General features: G+C 34.2%; 1 long non-coding RNA gene across 1 annotated transcript; it reads right to left on the reverse strand.

Annotated features, from left to right (window-relative positions):
• Window positions 1-17,300: 17,300 nt before the first annotated feature.
• Window positions 17,301-19,040, reverse strand: LOC149415028 (uncharacterized). Its single transcript, XR_016303894.1, has 4 exons — window positions 18,880-19,040; window positions 18,251-18,462; window positions 17,482-17,627; window positions 17,301-17,396 (listed from the first exon to the last, which is right to left on the reverse strand). It is a non-coding gene; the product is annotated as an uncharacterized LOC149415028 (long non-coding RNA).
• Window positions 19,041-20,907: the final 1,867 nt, after the last annotated feature.

Raw genomic sequence — 20,907 nt, forward strand, 5'->3', positions numbered from 1 at the left:
ACCGGAACCACGATAGTTTTAGCACCCCACGACAGGGGTGCGAGGGTCGTCGGATCACGCAGCTGAATACCGAAATGATTCAGAACGAGAAAGTTACCATCTCACCTCCGCCTAGGAACTTCCTGCCCTCCCCCTAGGAGCGGTCGCCGAGGCTTACCTTAACCCCGCGAACTTCCGCCCATGAAGCCAAAGTGGTCGCCAGACTTCCGCCCAGGAAGCTGCCCTCTCAGGAGTCGCTGCCTGCCGACTCCGTCCTTCGGCCCAGGATGAACTGCGAGTGATCGCCCTACTCTCAACAATGCACTGATTCCGCCCTTCGGAACCAGCCCACGTTGCCGCGTGTGTTATCAGTGATAAGTGCGAACATGAAGAATCCAGAATCATCGAAAAGGGAAGTGCCTGGACAATTTTTTATGTTTATTTCGTAACGCGAAACAACTGTTTAAAGACATTGAATGAACAATAAATTAGAAATAAGGAAACGGACAATTAATTTTAAGAATTTAGAACTTTCCCTATCATAATTTGAGAATTACCTCTACGGCAACTTTTAAACCTTTGTAAGATTGTCTATAGGGTCTCTGTCGTCACTTCAAGAAAAATAATATTATGTCCTGAATTCGAGACATCTATTAACACGACTCCAAACTAAATCTACTTTTACAAATGTGAAATAATATCAACACGTGTCAGCTGCCAACAGCAGAGCTCTGCTGGCACAATACAAAGGAAGTCAAACTGTGGGGTATTTCAGAATCCATAAATTATTTATTTTTTTAATTTTATAATAATATGTAATTTGTAAAAAAATATGATTTTATAAAATCAATATATATAAGTTTATCTATACAGGGTGTCCGGGGGTAAAGTTCAAAAACTTCAGGAGGTTTCAAGGAGGAGAAATTTCATTTTTTTTTTCCTTAAAAAAACATTTTTTCATAGACCAATATACTTTTTTCTGTACAATCAATTAATTTTTTTATCCGAAAACTAGCTTAAAACGTTAAAATTTCAAAAAATTGTCTTTTTTAATTGTACTATCATGTAGAATCACCTTCCTTGCACATTTAACCCCCGGACATATTGTATAAAAAATATATATGTATTATCTACTTTTGTACATTTATATAAATTATATAGATGTATACGTTTTTTATACTTATCATATTTTGTATTATGAAGATAATTTATACATTTTTAAGCTTTTTTATCAGGGTGTGGGCCATTAGTGTCTCAAGGATTTAAATATAAATCAGAAGACAGTTTTGTAATGATTTATTTATTCATTTAAACAATTCAATAATTATGAGAGTAATATAACATGTATGAATCATAAAATTACATTCCAACATATATTTTTAATGATGTACCTACTCTCACAAAAAAGCTTCTGTATTTTTGTTTGGAGGGTGCTTTATTTATTCACAAAGGTAAGAAATTTTTGTAACTACTATTTTTAATAGTTTAAGTTCATGTGAACTTACAATTTAATTTTGAACTTTATTGGTTATAACATACGATATACTTTTAAATACTCTAAATCTTGTTTGTTTAAATTGTCAAATGTAATTTAATCACAAACATAATACAATGAAGAATTGGTGGTTCTGAGATATACCAATAAATACGGTGAAAGAACCTTAAACTATGTTGTACCCAAAAAATACAATAAACTAAAAACAATCAAAAATAATACCATTTGTATTGCAAGTCAAATATAATAAAAGGAAATTACTATAAGATACAGATATTTATATTGATGCCCTATTGAAGCACTTGTATTTGTAATTAGAATTGACATTGTTAGGAAAAGGAATATCATTATATGTTTGTAATACTTCATATACCTACCTATATAATATATGAAACTATTGATGTGACCATTCATTTGTACTTGTTTAGTGTATAAGTTTTTTACTCCTGTTTACATATTTATATTTATACTATTCTGTTAATTTAACCAATTGATCTAGTTGGTAATTTATCATCATCTTTATTTATACATATACCTTCTTTGAAAATTTACCAATTGCATAAAATGTTGTCACTACGTACCTGCTGACAATCTTCATAAGTAGTGTAGCATGTTTAAATATTAATAAATAAAAATAAAACTCGTCAGGTATAATAAATAATAGACGTCAGCGACAACAGGTACATAATCGGGTTCATTCAACGTGAAATTGGGTGTGATGAATGAAAGTGGGTTATATGAAAAGAGACAACCTGGTAACAACGTTTGACGCTGGTGCCATATGATGAAGACCGTAATACAATACAAACATTAAAAAACTATAACAGTTATACTGGCACTCAAATTAATGTTATTGTTTTCATAGATCGATATCCATTTTAAGGCAGCTTTTGATTTTCTAGGTTGGATACAAATGACACGGTCGGAATAAGGAGAATAAAGATGCACCATCGACACCTTCTTTTTTTATCAACCAACTGCAATCCATATCGGACCATTCTCCATTTAGACGCGGATTTGGAAAAGTTATTGTCAAATCTGAGCCCAGATCTGACCTTAAGTCCAAAATAAAATTTGAATGTAAAATGTGGCGACAAATTTATAGTCAACACATGCGACCAAAAGCCTAAAAATACCATGGACATCAATGTAGCAGCAGCATCGGGGATGACTGAAGGAATTGGGCTTGCTCAACTGTCTGAGTTTTTGACGGCTGTCGACTTATCCCTGGTGTACCAAAAACATTATAATAAAGCAAATATATGTCAAGAGAGTGAAAGAAATGTGCATTACTCGCAGTGGAAGTCACAGTGGAGCGAGAGCGTCAATCTGCTATTGAAGAAGGTTTTCTGCAGGATGGAGTGGCGGTGATCGCGAAGTGATCATACATATAGATTAAATTATACAGCCCTCTTATGTGCAGCAGCAATTATTGACAGAAAATTTGGAGAATTTTTAAACCTACAAGTAAATATTGTTGCATTTGTGCAACTGAGAACCAATGTGCTTTGCCTAAAGACCACGGATGGTACAAAAATTAATGAACTTGATCAAAACTTCCGTTGAATCGTATGATTTGATACATGCAACTTATATTGGTTGGCGACAGTAGTACTTATAAGTTAATCCAAAAGAAACCACATCCGAAGTAAATCATCGAAAAAGTGTCGCAATTATTTACTTCCAAAGAATGTGCACCAAATTATCCGCTCCAAAAGATTATTCGCTGATGTGAACGACCAAGTATCCTTTACATCAGCGAAAGATGATAACCACACAAAGGATACTGCTCATCAGAAAGGTGATTTGTCACCTATTCGATCGCATAAACAAGATACTGAGAACATGTCAAACAGAGTCAATACACTGTATGTAGATTTACACTTCAGCAACAGTTACAATGAAGTGTTCAATCAACAATTCAAAAACTATTATTGTCAGAGTTATAAAGTACTGCACTTCAAGTGACCTTTTAAATAACAGTAATGGGCTCAAATGATTTTATTATTACCTCCGTGCTTTAACATCTTTACAAGACTCGGGCAAAACATTCTGTAGCGGAGTATAGATTTCACATCTGAAAAATAATTAAAGAGTTTATTGAAAATAGAACACCTAGGTACGGTTAGTCAAAAAACGTACAATAAAGTCAATTCTGGGTAGAAATTGTACAGTTGACATTCAGGACAGGTTCACTCCCTCCTCCACAGAAAATACCCTCTATACAGCATTCTCAAAGATGACACAGGCTCTGAGAGAAATTATTTTCTTCAGGGCCTCCTTCCGACATAAAAAAATAACATCACTGAACTAAATTAAATTCCCCACAGTTTCAGAACTTTCAATAGCTTCTTTCGCTCGCATGTTTATTATTTTTCTGGATTCCACGTTCGAGTATTGTTATTCGAAACAGATGGCCCATATATTATTATTATTATTACATATTATATTATATTTCGGACATCGTTGCAGTGTGAATCATTAGAGCAGATGTAAAGTGACGTGTGTATTTGTGTACGTAGAAAGTTAATTCACAAATAGGTAAATCACGATCGTATAGGTATTCCTCAACAAGAAAACTAAATTAATAAAAATTTACCCCGTAATTTCTAATGCATTGGAATTAGTTTTATTTCCCAAGGTACCTATTCTGAAAAAAAAATAATAACTTTTTACTACACAATACATAAATAAAAATATGAATTATTAATTTTTATAGTAAATTATCGTTTATAATAAATATAAGCTTATAAATCAAAAATTGTATTTTTTTCTTCTCACCTATTAGATAGGATATAATTTTATGAGATATCATTTTTTCTTTGAAATACGGGATATCTTTCGTGTAGTTCCCATCTTTGAAAAAACAATATTTATTAACTCATAAACTTTACACGCGTAAAAATTATCTTTATAGATTCAAATATTTGCACGTAATCGCACGTCTGTAGATCAGAGAACGTTGAACAACACGTCTGCCCCCAAAGCCCTCGAGTTGGCGAATGAACTTTTCAAAGAAAGATAGATTAATCTTCAAGTCGGAGCGAGCGCGCTATAATAAATATGATTTAAAAGCAATAGGCGTAAGCGACAGTTGTGAAAATGTTTAATAAATCACGGCGTATTTCAAAAATAGCAAAAATCACTTTTGGGGTCTATTGAGTAGCATTAAAAGAAGCATTGTGATTTTTTTCATTTTTTTCATTTCTTGTAAAATAACAGAAATAAACGTGTTAATAATATTTTTCGGAGCATACTTTGCGATTTATTTCTATCGAGGGAATTTCAAATAATTACCGTTTCGAATTTTGGAACAAATAGATACTACCTTAAAGAATAACATATATTTTTTTAAGAGCTTAAAAACTTCAAACTTTTAAGGAAAATATGTCGGAAATTGGATGAAATTCGAATAGTGGGCCCTTAATTGGCCTATCAGATTGAAACTAACTAACTTTTACTCGTTCCTTCTTTTTTCTTTTACATGCGCAGTGTGTTAATATTAGAACTCCCCTTAGTGTAGTAATAACAAGATCCTATATTTCAAAATTTATAGTATAACAAAATGAAATTTCATGCATTTGATGAAAATAAAGATTGTTCAAATATGTAGTTATACATAAAAAAATAATATAAGGTTAAAAAAGTAGAAAAATTACAAAATTGAAATCCACACAAATTATTGTATTTGGGAAAAAGAAAAAATATTATGTAGAATACATAGAATATTGTAAGATAATTTGTGAGATTTTCAGTTTTGTAGTTTTTTATATAGTTCAATATTTGTTTTTTATCATTAATACTTCTAATTTCTTCTGGTAATTTATTAAAGAAATATTTTCCTTGGTGGGTAAAATGGTGCTGGGCAAAAGAAATGTGTAGTTTAGGGAATGCAAATGTATATTTAAGTCTGGTTCGATTTTCAGTTTTTCTTTTTTTTAATGTGAACACCCGACTAGAGTTTTAACTGCTCCCAACCGTCTGGAGCCAGTGAGAGAATGGCGTCCCCAAATGGGGTATGCTGTGAGGCTGAAGGTAGTGCGGATGGGAAGGAGATGGGGAAGAGGAATTCGGGCGAGTACCTGGTTATTCAGATCTGGTCACCAAACTATTATGTGGTCACCAAAGCTATTTCAAGCAACTTTTCAAGTATGAATGGTGATCTTACACCAGGGCGATACTGAGAGTATCTTCCACCCTAGGGGACGTGCCGCAAAACAGCTTTTTGGGAAGAAGTTTGGATTCCTTATATATATATATATATATATAAAAAGTTAGCCGAAAAACTTTTTATATCGATGATTTCACCGGTTGACAATGGCCTAAGAATATTAATAAAATAAAATATATTATTGTTTATCATTTATTTTAGTTATTTGTTCAGATTAAAAAATACCAATTACAACTTACATACTATTACCTACATTTTATTTTGTTATGCGGTTCTTACAATCTATTTTGAATAATTGGTTTCCTGCAGCGCATGACAATATATCATCCCATTGTAGAACAAACAGTTAAGTATATTGTTTTTTTTGTACAGTATTTGTCTGATTTCATCGCTCTTACTTGTACTGTCAGCTAATCTCCTTGTTACACATTATTTTGGTAACAGGTTGTATATGTATATTATTGTATTTAAGTATCTGAATGCATATACAGTTTTGATTGTTGTAGACGAAAGTGACGTCTTGTGTTATTTAAAAAAAGAACCCTATAAGTTTTCAAACAGCGCAGCTTTCCCCGGTTTCTTTCCGGCATTCTAAGTTTAAAAAACTTTTACACATTTTCCCGACCCATTTTCCAAAATTTTTGTGCAAACGCCAGCTTTTCCTTTAACATTTATATTGAAATCTCCGACTATGGTGTTGATATTTTCTGAGGCGTATGTGTTATAAAACCATGTATAATCGTGAGATAAATGTGGAGATCCGCAATGAGTGCAAGGAGTAATGAGTAAGATTAAGAAAGGGACGCTTATATCGTTTGGGCATAGGGAGCGAATGAGCGAAGAAAGGAGTCTAAGGATATAATATGATGCAAATGCGAATTGTAGCAGAAGTCGGGGACGCCCGAGGAAGACATGGCACGATCAAGTAAATCGGATACTCGAGTCGACCATGTCAAGAGTCAGAATAATAGAAGAGTATGTATGAGACGATGTATGAATGTGAATGAGGCAAGAAGTGTGTGCCAAGACAGAGTTGTTTGGCGGTCCGTCCTCTCTGCTTACCCCAGAGGAGAACCCGCGTGATGGTTAGTTAGTTTATATAACTAGAACCTACTTACATACAAGACGAAGTGCGGCGTTAAATTCCAATTCGTTAAGGAAACGTCACAAGAAAAGTAGAGGCACTTCAGTTTTAAAAACTTTGCTAAATGTGTTGGTTATTAAAATAATCTCTAGTGGTATAAATTTAACACAATTATTGTGTGTTGGAGCAAGAATTACTGACAACCTGAAAACAAAAAATCCTACCATTCATAAATCTAAACTTTTTTTCAATGTTTTAGAATAAGCCATATTCTCAAACTTCCGGTAATTATTTGATTTCGGTTGCTTCCTTATGGCCTCTCTGTTTCATGTTGACAAACTGCCGTTTCTTCCTGATTAAGGTTTTCTATGGTTTCCCTAAATACCACAGGCGGAAGCGGAGGAATTCCTAAGAATAGGCCATATCTGACTCCTTCCTACTCCCAACACAAAACAAATAGACATTTATGTAATATATGGCCGCGGTTGGCTAGTGTTGTTGATGCTTGGGATGATGATGATACAAAAACATGCAATTTTAGTAGGGTTTTATGGAAACAATTTTTTCCCTACCGAGAAAATACAAGGCCTCTAAGTTTATAATAGCCAGGTAACATTTTAAACAAACATACGACGTGAAAATTGTGAGGCGCATATGACGCCTTTCTATTTGAATAAAGAAGATTAACTTCAAATTCAGTAAATTTAAATAATTCACCACCTCATTGAAAATAAGAATAAAGCAAATTAGAAAAATAAATAAGAAAAGCCTACTTAGGAAACCTTTTGTAAAATATCTACTCAGAATATTCTAGTTTCTGAGCACAATTGTCTCCTGTTATACATATCCCGTCGGTCTTTCGACAAACACAAAGGAGTTGGCATCTCATATAGGGACGGCGATGCGACTTGCCACCAGAGCCTGCAGGTGTCTATTTATTTTGCCGGTTGTTTATTTAATTAAATTTTAATTGTTAGAAGAAAATATAATAAAACTAATTAATATTTATAAAACCAAATGTTTATATTCACAAGGACCACGTTGTATTGTAATTTGATGTTAAAACGGAATATTTACTGTGGGTTCCTTTATATATTTTTGTGAAAACACAATGTTCGTATATGTGTGCCCTATAGACTCTGTAACTACTTAACAGAGTTTGCTTTGTTTGGAGTTTGTTCTTATTAGTGTCACGATGTTAAGAGAGTGGTATGAATGATAGAAGTCAGGAACGCTGGAGAAAGAGTTACGCATTCTCTCTACAAAGTCAAAATAAGACGGCCTCCGGGATTGAGGGCTTAGGCTCACAACAAGCAATCCGGAGGTCGCGAGTTTAAGTCCCGGCTTGCGCAAGTAAATTTATTTAGTGAAGAGTTGTTTCAATTAAATAGTTAAAATACGATAATACATATCATACAAACTTCTGCGGCACGGTCCAGAGTGGTAGATACTCTCGGTATTGCCCTGATGTAAGTCCACCATTCAGAATTGAAACGTTACTTGAAAAAGCTTAAGGCGAATATAAACGCCAAACATATTTGGGTTTCTACCCCTTCCAACAGAATATAAAATGTGCACATATTTTTTGGTCTTATCTGCACGAGACAAGTAATTGCAGTAGCCGCGTACTATATCCCTGCAATACGTAGGAAGCGCCCGACCAGGCCTCCCCGTTTGCCAATGCCTCCGTATACCTACTAATACCTTTTTAACTGGTAGACGATTATTATCAATCTTATTTTGACAACAGCGGCAGAGCTATGACTGCCGGATGGACTCAAACTGTGGGGATATTAGTGATTAATATAATAATTACGTTTAATAATAACTGTATATTTTTTTATTGATTTTATTTGTATGGATTATTAATACATATAAAATATTTGTAAATAATACGTAACATTGAAATGTCACTTACATATATTATTTAAAAAAAATTAGATACACTTTTATCAAATTTATGTTGCTAATATATTTTTTAAATTCAATTTACAAATAATTTTTGAAGAACAATCAAATTACCAAACAAATATCCAGTATTAGAAATTATCAAGGAACAATTCTTAAGTTTTTTTTTCTAAAAATAGTGCATGAGTATATAATTCTACATGCATGTTGACTGTAGCAACTATTAAATATATAATGTAATATCAACTTGTGATAGTACTCCCTCTCTAATCACGATAATTTCTCAACTAGGGAGGTATTATGACCACTAATTAGAACATATTACTTTTACATGTATTTAAAAAAATGTACTTATACCTGCTTTCATTATAATGTGAAAAAATTGGAAAAACAAAAAAAACTTATATTGTGAATTTATGTAGCATATTCATAAACCTAAAATTTCTCAAATGATATAACATTCTCAATATCAATAGAGTTGAAATCAGGAACAATTGTTGATGAAACATCGTCTGTAATTAAATTATGCCATTTTGTAACTCGATTGATGATGATTGCGTTATAGGCGTAACTTCTACAACATCACACGGATCTGGTATTTTTTCTGAATATGTTAATTTACGCTTTGTTGGAGAGAGTGTTTTTTTTAGTTTGTCATTGATTGCATCGACTATAAAAGGAGGATTCCTAATTGGCATATTCCTGTTATTTCTTGGATCAATAATTTCAGGAAGTAAGCAATGTAAATAAAATCGGACAAATTTAGGTTCCATTTTTATTTTCCAGAAATCGTCGTCTTTATAGCATCGCCCTTGATAAGATTGCTTATTGGAATAATTTATCCTTTTTCCACCTACAAATTTGGCTATTATTCCGTTAAACCTCTCTACAACATTATTTCGTTTTATTCCCCATCTTCAATAAATTATGGACCTGTAAAAACGCATTATTAGTCAACATAAATGCAAACGGAAAGCATTTTTTCCATAAGAAGTAAGTCATTAATTTTGTTAAATAATGAATAAAACTATACATTCAAAAGAATTTTGAGGTAAAAAAAGTATAATATTTTGGACATGAATAATAACAATATCACACAAAACTCCCTCACCGTTTGAGAACAAATAATACTCGTAACCAAAATAATGCCGACAAGAAAAAACCGTCGAAAAAACTGTCACAAACCGACTTCCGTTCCGTGCCACGTTCCGCGGACTCATAAATAAACCACTCTCTAGATCGATATCTTCGGGCTTTTTGTATGGCGCCATTTTGTCACCCCCTTAACCACAGACGACCACAGATAAAACGGTCGTTTGGTCCAGACAGGTAAATATATGGTGGACCATAAAGAAATCTCAACGTCATTTAAAAAAAGAGCCAACATAGACAATATACCTGCACCCAGCTAACATCGTTCATTCACTAGCCCAAAAAAATTATATAATAAAAAATACTGGAATGCAGGAAAAGGAAAATAAAAAAACCCAAAGCTATGCACACATCAACATATTTTTTATTTTCAAAAAGACAATGGACAGTAATACAAAACAGGGTCAGTACAACCGATGTATTGAGCATTGATTTATCATTGAAGTAGAAGATAAAACTAATATATCTAAACAAAACATGAAACAGAACAAGACACAAAAAAATAAAAAGTAACGGTCTCAACTAGGAATCGAACCCAGGATTTCTGTCTTACTGCAAAAACTTAATAGGATTTAATTTGACCTTGCACAAAAATACAAGAATATATACACAAAATAGCACTAGAAGTTATTCAAAATCTCCTGCAAGGGTTTCATATAATTTTCACAGCTTTGTCGTCAGCAAACATCATTGAAAATACTGGTACTTACATGATGTAATTCTGGAGAGGTTTAAATGAACTTGTTTGAGGTAATCGTGGCTTTGTTTAGCAATTTTAGTCTCCTAATACGTGGTATAAGATCGCGTCGGAATACGGATAGGTCTGAAAAGGAAAATTAATCAAATTATTAGCCAATGAAGTACATTCAGGAATCATGAACATTGTATCAAAGAACGAGAGGTTAGTACCTGTATTTAACAACGTGATCGGGTCCTTCTTTCAATTGGTGGAGATAGACCGGATATTTAATGATGATTGGAAGATTAAGCGTTGGCAACGCATTATTTTTTAATCCCAAAAGTACCGTATTTTTTATTTCAATCGCGAAATGGCACACACAAACAAACGTATTTCTTGCTGCTTCTTCCTAGCACTGGATTATCGAATCCATTTGAGCAACCTTTAACACATTAATTTATCACCTTGAAGAATTCTAGCACGCAACATTATTTTTAGATGGGTGAAAGAAAATTCAAAATATTTACGCTAAAACCTTCAACTGACTTCAATCTGCGAAATGACGTCTTGGAAATTACCGTTATTTTTTTATCGGAGCATAACACATGTTTAGCTTCTCTTTCTGTTACACGAGTCGCTACGGTAGAGAGCGAGAGATCAAGATACAATTTTTGCTCTGAGCCAATGAGATCTGAGCTTTCAGCCACAACAGCTTTGTCTATAAGAATTTGGGTTGAGGATAACTCCTCCCATCAAGGTTACAAGGTTATGCGAGAGTTATACGCCCCTGCGCGGACTTCTGTACAGATCTTAGAATGTTTGCGTCTTATATCACCACGAATAGAGGCGACAATTGCTTGACCAGCGTAGTCTGGATATATTTGACGTAAGCGCCAAAGTGAGTTTTATTTATTTGTTGAATATTTTTATATGAATGAAAAAAAGTTAGTCAATAATAATTATAAAAAATAATCTTAGCCATAAAACGGTATTTTTTAAAAGGTGTTTCTTATATGAGTTCTTAGTTACCTCAAGAAAAAACAAAATTATCAGTGGTTTACGTTTATATTTTTTGTAACGCAACCAATAATTTTATTTTAATTTCGATCAATAATAAAGAAAGAAAAAGCTTCAATTTATGTAAAGTATATTTTTTGGTATTCATAATGTATACCGATTCGTAGCAAAGATTAATCTAAATAGTGATTTAGCATTTACCTTCCTCTTAAGCCTTATTTAATGAACAGATCAGAATAGTCAGGTTCTTCCCAACCTTCTTCGTCCCCATCTTCTTCCACTCTCTGCTACCTTTTGCATCATGAAATACCACAATTGGAGATGCCATAGTCTCACTGAGTCCAGAAAGTTTAGAGCAATTAGGCTGTTGTGCGGTATTCACACAGACAGTAAAGTCTGTTTTAGTGTAACATATTTTTTACAAACTTTTTTCTATAAAAATCTGATAAAAACAATCTAATTCTACTCTGGACTTTTTTTGCATTTGTTTGGGCCACCTGCAAGTCATAAAACACATAATTTCCTAGAACGGATACGAATATGACGAGATGCATTTCGTTAACAATCTCGATGTCCCCACAAAGACATTGAAACCCAACTATGTCAATAATAAGTGTGAAAGTGATTATCAGATTATACTCATGTTTCAGTTCACGATTATTTTTGACTCCGTACTTAACCTAAGGAACATTTGGCAAACTGAACTCTTGTGACGGAATATTGAGTTTTTTCATTGAAAGTGAGCCGATATCAACGATCCACTGACAACTGCTTCCAACCATGTGGAGCCGCGAGACCATGGCATCCGCAGTGGTTGTATGTTGCAAGGCCTAAGAACCTGATTGTTCAGATGTGTTCACCAAACACAGCCAAAGCCATTTGAAGCAAGGTTTCAATTCCGAATGGTGGTCTGAAACAAGGGCGACACTGGGAGTATTTTTCAATATGAAACGTGCAAATATACTTCATATTAAATTATACGAGGTGCCTATTTCATCTTTGGGGATGCTTTTAAGAGTGAATTTTTAGGAGAGGAATAAGTAAACACGGGTCTTGGAGAGACTCGAAGCATCTTCCATTGAAATAATACCGGTAGAACAAGGACAGCATTCGCACCAGACGTCTGTGCTCCAAAGATTGCAATCCGTTTGTTGGGCTAGAGAATGTTATATAGGGTAACTTAACAAACGGATTGTAATATTTAGAGCACAGACGTCAGGTATGAATGTCTTTGAATTGAAAATCTGTCCTTGGTCTTCCGGTATTTCAATGGAAGATGCTCCAAGGAATTAGCTGAACCCTTAATGAACCATTAATTGAACCTTTAAGAACCGGTGCATTATCGGTGAACATGAAAAACGAGCGTCCAAAGTTTGTACATATGAGAATGGGTCACTCTGGAAAGTGCCGTAAATACACTATAAATGTTTTAAACAAATCCAAAGGCCGTCTTTAATAGATATCATAAAATATACCACATTCTTAGAGTTGAAAAACTATAATATATTTGGTTTTATGTGGATACCGCACAGGCGTCTCAACTGCTCTCAACCGTCTGGAGCCTGAGAGACGATGGAGTTTCCAATTGGGATATGTTGTGAGGATGAAGGTAGTGGGAAAGGAAAGTAAGTAAGTGGAGAGGAAAATAGATAAGGAAGAGGAAGTTATGGAAGTACCTGGTTATTCAGATCCGGTCACCAGGCACGAATAAACTATTTCAAGCATAGACATATGAATATTAGTAGACCTGCCCTAAGTGATTAAAAGCGTATTATCCCCACTCCCCATACCGGTTCCATTGGAGCCGGCTGGGCTCGCGTATGGCCTCAAGTGAAATTTGAAAACGTGACGTCATCATTCTTGTGCGAACTATGGTCGAGGCATCATCGGTTCATTTTACGAAATAACACGGCAAAATGTTGACTTGTGATATGAAAACTTGTAAAAATAGATGTGAAAAAGAGAATAAACCCAATTGTCGTATTACATTCCATAAGTAAGCATTATTTTACTTTATTTTAAGCTTATTCACACCGTATTATATGGATCAGTTTTAGAAACATATACTATCACATCACAATGTAGCGATTCTCAAGTGTGCTCATCGTTGTTTACTGGGGTAAGTAAATTATGAAACATTTGTAAAAGTGTCTTAACTAAATACTCTGAAACTAACTACGACTCTGCAAACAGAAGAAATTTACTTTGCCGAATTTGGACTTCGCAAATTAGTTCATAACGTGGCGAGTAATTTGCGCTCCCATGTAAAAATGTCTATTCATTCAAAAGCAGATTTTACTTTTAAGAACTAAATGGTGATATTATAATGCGAGATGCCTATTTACTGTCAGATTGATTTATTGACGAATCACAGTCAGCTTTACCCCCTTCGTTCTTCAACAGTTGATTTTACCCCTCGCCATTATCTTCTCGTCTATTAATTCCTATGTCTGTGATTTCAAGCAACTTTTCAATTATGAATAATGTAGGGGAAGGGAGGGCAAGATGGAAGGAGCGGGCAAGATGGAAACTATCTAGCTATCGCAAACCGCGCGACAAAGTGCCCGTGTCTCTACGCACACAGATATAGGCGGCCATGTTGTATTTATGTCCGGTGACTCGGTTCGGCTCGCGCCACCAAGCGACTTGCACGCGTGTTTTGTATTTTCGCGACGAATTATTACAAAATCAGTGGACTTTAAAAGTGTGATTACTCATACAAAGTAAGTAGGTAATACTACCATTTTGTTTTTATAAACACTAACTATAAAGAATAGATTGTATGAATTGATATTTAAAGAGGAAAAAAATTAGAGGATTTTTTAAGAAATTGATATTATTATTGGCAGTTAGCTTGTGGGCAAGATGGAAAATTGCATTTTAGGGCAAGATGGAATAGTTTCCATTTTGCCCGCGTGCAATTATTTTGATTTCTGTTTTAATTTTTTTTTCAACTAATTGAGAATGATTCTCTTTATAGATGGTGTTCAAGTATATTACAAATAGAAACGTAGGATCTTGAACTGAAGAAACAATGCAGATAGTGATGGACGAAACTGTAACTACTACAATACGCGCAGCTTCATTGAAATACGGAATTGCGATCGGAACCTTACACCGCTGTATCAAAAAAGGTACCGCGTCTAAAAACCTAGGTAGATTTCGGTTTTTTCGAAAGAACTTGAGAGAAAAATTTGTGACCTTGTTATTAAACTGGACAACCTTTTTTACGGCTTAACAAAAGAAAGTCTACAGCAATTTGCTTATGAGGTGGCGGTACAAAACAAAATACCGCATCCATTTACAATAAAGAAGCGAAAATTGAGATGTAGAAAATCAGAAATCCTAACTAGTTCTTCATTCCAAGAAACTATTGAAAAAAATAAGGAGCTGAAAGCGAAACCAAAATTAGTCCTTAATCCGGTTATCAATGGCAAGGAAAACAAGGGAAAGGGCAAAGGAAAGGGTAAAAGAAAGGGGAAAAGGACAGAAAAAGATGAGAACATACTACAACATCCGGAACAGTCAACACAAGACGATGTGTTGTGTGTATTATGTGGAGAAGCATATGTGGAACCGCCCACAGAGGACTGGGTACAGTGTCCACAGTATTGTGTGATGGGCACATGAACTATGTTCAGACATAGAAAACGGTTGTCTTTTATGTGTCAACTGTAAAATGTAAGGATATCCTATTCATTCCATCTTGCCCTTATAAGCTTTCCATCCTGCCCTCAGGGTTAGGGCAAGATGGAATTTTTCCTGTTTTTCGATTATGAGTCCTAACAGATTTTATACTTAATTTTAATTATTTTTAATAACTCAATTTTATAAGCATGTAAGATTTCTCTGAAGACTTATTAAAATAAAGGATTGATATTATGTTGTTATATTTTTTTTACATCTTAAAGTTAAGCCTTCCATCCTGCCCTCCCTTCCCCTACTTCAACTAGGGCGTTACTGAGAGAATCTTCCACTCAGAAATGTACCGCAAACACACTGTTTATTATTTGAAAGACGATTAATGATTCCGAATGGTGGTCTTATAACAGGGCAAGACTGTGGTCATTGCGAAATGTAGTTTGTTCGTTGGCGATCTGCAGTCATGCTTGGCAACGATAATAATATACCTACAGATAAAACCGCTATCGATCGACCGTGCTAACTATCCTGGTAGCTGCTGGATGTAATGGAGACACGAATAAGGTTTTTATCCAGTATTTCTACGTAAGTGCACTGTTAAAGATGATTAATGTAAGCAGGATTAGTAACCACGGGAACATGAATAAAGTTTTTCTCCATTATGGGTAAGAATTTGAAATTTTAAATATCCCTTTTGAGAACATTAATAGCTGCAGTAGGAACATGCAAAGGTTTTTCTCCAGTATGGGTGCGATTGTTAATTGTGATTTGCGTGAGCAGGAGTAGTTACAATTGAGACATGAATGAGGTTTGATGTGTCTTCAGGACCGTTATTACATGTGGAAAAGATGGCGAATAAAGCTCAATAAGTCGGTATCTATAATGAAATGATTGGTTTATTAAAACTGATTCAGACAAACAAAAATCCATTTTATCTGCAGTCTCGGTATAACTAGTGGTCTAATAAGTTTAATCTGTTTATGTATTTTAATAAAATATAAAATTTAGGTACCTGTGGGTTACTTAAAATCATTTTTTTGCTAATTTTCAAATAAGTCACTAAAACAAATTTTCACTGCTTCTTTCACCAGCTCATGACACTTATGAATAGGGTTATTCAGAATAAGTTCAAAATGATCTATTTGTAAAAAAATTCACGGTCTTCGTTATGTTGTCACATTTATCAATAGTATAACACTTTAAAATAAACTGAAAATATGTAATGCAAACTTAAAAACATTTTAAAAAAATAAAAATTCTGAAGGAATTAAAATGTGTTACAAAGGCAGATTGAGAGAGAGAGAGAGTTTAAAATAATTTTTTTCAAAAAATGGATAAGGTGTTCCTCCAGTATGGGTAAAAATTTGTTTTGATTATTCCTTTCGAAAACTTGAATAACTGCAGTCAATACACGAACAAGATTTATTCCTAGTACTAGTTTTTTTTTATTTTATTTTTTTTTTTTTTATTTGGTACATTATTTTGTTACAATTTATGTTTTCCAGTAATGTAGGCCTCACTGGGTGGCTTGCCCGTGCTGAGGCCCGTGTGTTTTAAGAATGCACCGTTTATAGGTACACACACAATATTAACGCTTACTTTAGTCAGCAGGAATAGTAAAAGTTGGAACATGAATAAGGTATTTATGTCAAGTATGGGTAAGAATGTGACTTTTTAAAGTTCTCTTTGGAGTACGTGAAAAGCGTAAGTAGGAAGACGAATACCGTTTTAGTCCATTATGGGTACATAAGTGTACCGGTAAATTTGCTTTGCGTGACCAGGAGAAATTACAAAGGGGAACATGAATAAGGTTTTTCTCCAGTATGGGTACGTAAGTGCAACGTTAAATGTGATTTCCTTGAGCTGGAGTAGTTACAATGGAGACATGAATGAGGTTTTTCACCAGTATGGGTACGTAAGTGCAACTTTAAATGTGATTTCCTTGAGCTGGAGTAGTTACAATGGAGGCATGAATAAGGTTTTTCACCAGTATGGGTACGTAAGTGCAACGTTAAATGTGATTTGTTTGAGCTGGAGTAGTTACAATGGAGGCATGAATAAGGTTTTTCTCCGGTATGGATGAGAAGGTGCCTGTTTAAATTTGACTTTTGTGAGCAGGAGTAGTTACAATGATGACATGAAAAAGGTTTTTCGCCAGTATGAGTGAATAAGTGCCGTTTTAAAAGAAATTTTTGTGAGCAGTAGTAGTTACAATGGAGACATGAATGAGGTTTTTCTTCGGGATGTGTCTTCAGGACCGTTATCACATCTGGAAAAGATGGCGGATAAAGCTCAATAAGCCGGTAATATTTTGATTATTTAAACTGATTCAGACAAACAAAAATCCATTTTACCTGCAGTCTCGGTAATACTTTCAGAGTGCTGTAAGCATTCCTTTTTAATATCTGGCAGGTCTATGTCTATTTCCGTATAAGGGATTCCCCTCCATCTTCTCGGGGTCGTGGTATTTTTGTAATAGGTACAGTCTCCATATTAATACCTTAAACAGAACAACAACAAATGTTAATATATGTAAAGACATGAGAGCTATGTGCATGATTATTTGTATTTATTGTTAGATTGTTTCATATAGTTTAATCAAGATCCTACTGAAATCCTCCTTGCCAAATACAAAACAAATTCCAATCACATGAAAATCAATAATCGGATGGATTTATTATGTCGAAATATGAAATAGGTATGGATACGGCGTAACGTTGTTGAAATGTTAATATTTCTCAAACCCATATCAATGGTCACATTAAAAAAGCTTATATGTGAAATATTTTCAAAAATCACGGGACATTATAATTCAAATTTTGAAAATGGAAAATAAAATAAATTCATGAAAAATTATTTTAATTATACAAGTAGGTTCTAAAGAAACCATTTGGGTGAATTATTTAAGGAATTGTTTTTTCAGATTATCAGTTGCGAGTAAAGCAATATTTCAAAGGTAAAATCAAAATCTCAGCTGAAGTGATATAACACAAAAGTGCGCTATGTAAATGTTGTGTTAGCATTATTATTATAAAATTAATGGACGACAAGAGGGAAGTAAAGAAAAAGCAGCTGCTATAATTATGTAAATTAAAGACTTCTGTGATATGCAATGCAACTTACTAGTTGGCTGAACACTCTCGACATACTGCAAACATTCCTTCTTCACATCCGGGAGGTGGATTTCAACATCCTTATAGGCCATTTCACCTGAGCCTTCTTCCTGTGACCATGGTTCAGTTTTGATGGATACACTCTTTGGGTTTGGATTCATGGCACTGCTGTGATTGTGTCCTGTCGTGTGATTATTCTGGTATTATGGTAATTATTCTCAGCTAAAAACAAGTATAAATCCTTAACAAAACCTTTCTCTTTGAACCGTTAATATAATTAAAAATAATCAACACTTTTATTTATAACAAAACCAACATGTTTCGTAAGCAATGCTCATTTATTCAGGGTTTACTAAAAACTAATGGTCCAACAAAAAAGGTTTGCCGTTTTTGAGGTAAGGAAAAAAATGATTTGATGTGACAGGGTCAAGGTAACTTAATTAAGGCTTGGTTTTAATGTTTGACAGCGGCCGTAAATGAACAATGATCAAACTCATGTACTCTCGTCTGTCTCTCGTGTTATATCGCGAAGGCATTTTAAACTGATCAATCAGTTTTTAAGCGATATATTCTTACAATTAACAAGCACAAATTTACGAGTTTAAGTGTAACTTAGTTAATATAATAGAACCTACTTACGTAAAAGACGAAGGACGAAGGTCAATTCCAAGACGTTGAAGAAATGTCATAAAAAAGTAGAAGCAGTTCAATTTCAATTTGTGTGTAGTTCGTATAATATTACTTTAGAAAGACGGAGCAATAATTACATACGAGAAGGAAGCAAAGGAGACTATGTGACACATTACTCTGACTGGTCTGACAACTGACGTCCGCAGTCTGCAGCATAAATCAACTATCTATAGATTGATAACTCCGCCCTCTTTCCATACGTTAGGTTTGGTCAAGTTTTAAGGGTGCGCCTGTTCTCACATTGCTGGAGGGTTGGGGGCGGAGCTACGAAGTTTGCCGAGTGAACACGAAGGCTCAAAGCGGCTCGGAACTACGAAGTTTGCCGAGTGTACACGAAGGCTGGCAATAATCATCTTGATTTTGAATAATTTGTTTGAAGTCGACGGGTTGTTTCGGAGAATTTGAACAATTCATCAAAGTTCAACGTTCATTTTCGGGTTCTATGAAAGTCTTATTCAAGTTCTGTTATTATATCATTGTAGGCTAGTTGCTTGACAAAACTGAAATAAAAACATAACTTGAAAAAATCTTTCACAGAACTTGAAAATGAACGTTGAAATTTGATGAATTGTTCAAATTCTCCGAAACAACCCGTCCTAACTGTGGTTTGACGTTCGAAAATCTCTCAAGTATGAGGGAGATTTTGAGTTGAAAGAAACGAAACATGGAGGTCGTTATTAGTAAACATTTACAAGACATAATCAACCCTACGGACGAAAATAAGTATTATTCTGGATACTTCGACAGCCAGGAGAAATACGCTGCATTCAATACTGACTTGAAGGCTTCAGGGTTTTCATTCTCAACCAGAACCAGTTATGGTAGAAAAGGTATGTAGCCCTACCCTACTACAATCACAGAGCGTGCAGCGTCTAGCCCTGCTCTTTTGGCCAACATAAACTAATTTGTATTCCATTTTTTAGGAGAGAAAATCTTCTTTTCATCCCTTAATGGTATCGTTCCTATACCTTTCTTTGGTTCACCATTTTGCATCGAGAAGTCAGAACATCTTCAGTGTTCACAAGGCGAAAACTATTTTAAGAAGAAGAAAGAACCTGATGATTTGGTAAGTATTGCCAGCTTAGGGCTTACGTAGGGCTAATTTAGTTGTCCTCGAAAAAGAATTATTTCTAACAATATAAGACATATTGTTACAATGGTTGTTTTCGTGCAAACGAGCGAATTAAAGTAAATCCATGTTCTAGGACTAACAAATGGTGTAAAAATTAAAATAATTTCTAGCTTTGGTAATAAATCAAATTTTGATATACATATTATGTAAGGGACAAAAATATGTTTGAATTTTTTTGTAATATATAAATACTTGTTTTCTTATAAAAATGAGTTTTACTTTTTATCTGCGTTACACACGTAACTTTTATAGCATAAATTGTATGAAACATCCACATTAAGGGCTGCTTCACAAGGTTCATAATTTAATTTGAAAGTAAGTTACATACAAGGATAATGCCTGAAAAAATTACAACTTAAAATGTTTAGTCCTTTTTGACTTATGCCCTTTAGAATATCTGTCACACACGTAACGATGCCTTGTGACATAGGGTTATTTGCACTGAAACTCCCATTTTTCAAATTAACTACCAAACTTATAAAAATACAACCCAGATTAATTACTAGTGTGATTTTAATGCCCTAGTGTATCATTAACAGTTCTCTTTAAATCACGGATCAATTGTAGATGGGTTTTACGTTATATTTACATAAAATCTATAATTTTGCACTTCAAATATAATGTAAGGTTAATGAACTGCAATCGGTGAATGTAGAACTAGAAGACTGGTGCTTCATTATGTTACAACAGTGTTAATAATGCCAGCAAAGTGATGACCGCTCACTGAACCGAAGTTGAAGTCATGATTCCCTCTGGGAAATACTGGAATCGGCCGTAGAAACCGGATATGCGTATTTTATCCTAATGAGAATAATCAATAAAATATCTCCGTTGGCTGTCATTGA

The sequence above is a fragment of the Hesperophylax consimilis genome, chromosome 19, assembly GCF_061612785.1.
Source record: "Hesperophylax consimilis isolate HC1 chromosome 19, BYU_Hcon_1.0, whole genome shotgun sequence".
NCBI classification, from domain to species: Eukaryota; Metazoa; Arthropoda; class Insecta; order Trichoptera; family Limnephilidae; genus Hesperophylax; species Hesperophylax consimilis.